At 37.0% G+C, this 1,210-nt stretch overlaps 1 non-coding gene across 1 annotated transcript; it reads right to left on the reverse strand.

Annotated features, from left to right (window-relative positions):
- Positions 1-293: 293 nt before the first annotated feature.
- Positions 294-400, reverse strand: LOC149526947 (small nucleolar RNA R71). The gene has a single exon (XR_016351500.1). It is a non-coding gene; the product is annotated as a small nucleolar RNA R71 (small nucleolar RNA).
- Between the last annotated feature and the right edge of the window lie 810 nt (positions 401-1,210).

The raw sequence follows: 1,210 nt of genomic DNA on the forward strand, positions 1-1,210 counted from the left end.
TGAATAATTTCAAAATTAAGCCAGCTTACATTCAGATGATTCAGTCTTTAGTCCAGTTTAGTGGATTACCTAGTGATGATCCAAATTCTCATTTGCTAAATTTTTTGGAGATTTACGATACCTTCAAGTACAATGGAGTAACTAATTATGCTATTAGATTGAGACAGTTTCCCTTTTCTCTGAGAGATAAAGCAAAAAGTTGGCTTAATTAAATGCCTAATGGGTCTATCACTATGTGGCAGGACTTGGCAAAAAAGTTTCTAGCAAAATTTTTTCCACCTGCCAAGACTACAAAGATAAGGAACGATATCACTTCATACACACAATTTGATGGTGAGTCTTTGTATGAAGCTTGGGAGAGGTTTAAAGAACTACTGAGAAGATGTCCACATCATGGGATTCCTGATTGGTTGCAAGTTCAAACATTCTACAATGGGTTGGTTAGGTCAATAAAAACCACCATTGATGCTACTACTGGTGGGGCATTAATGAGTAAGAATGCTACAGATGCCTATAATTTGTTGGAAGATATGGCCTCCAATAATTATCAATGGCCTTCAGAAAGGTCAAGTTTGAGAAAAGCTGTTAGAGCTTATGAAATTGATGCACTTAGCACCTTAACTGCTCAAGTAGCTACATTGTCTAAGAAGCTTGACACATTGGGAGTTCATGTAGTTCAAAATTCATTAGTTGTTTGTGACATGTGTGCAGATGGCCATTCATATGATCAATGTCCATACAATTCTGAATCAGTCCAGTTTGTGGGGAATTTCAATAGATAGCAGAATAACCCATACTCTAATACTTATAATCCTGGTTGGAGAAACCACCCTAACCTTTCATGGAGTAACAATGAAAGGCTTTCCAATCCAAAACCCATCATGCCTCATAGTTTTCAACAACAAGCTAGACCACAAATTTCTAAAAAGAAGTCCCAATTGGAAGAACTTCTCTTGCAATATATGTCCAACACTGATGCTTTAATTTAAAGTCAAGGTGCCTCCTTCAGAAATCTTAAGACCCAAGTGGGACAACTTGCCAATTCCATCAACAACAGACCTCAAGTTTTCATACCCAGTGACACAAAAATCAATCCTAAAGGTAAAGAACAACGCCAAGCAATCACTTTAAGGAGTGGAAAAGAGAATGAAGGGGTGAATCAAAAAGTAGTTGAATCTTAGATTGAACATGTTGATAAGGAAGGAATGTG

This window comes from Theobroma umbraticum, unplaced genomic scaffold (genome assembly GCF_002168275.2).
Source record: "Theobroma umbraticum cultivar Fairchild unplaced genomic scaffold, ASM216827v3 scaffold_86.0, whole genome shotgun sequence".
Lineage (NCBI taxonomy): Eukaryota > Viridiplantae > Streptophyta > Magnoliopsida > Malvales > Malvaceae > Theobroma > Theobroma umbraticum.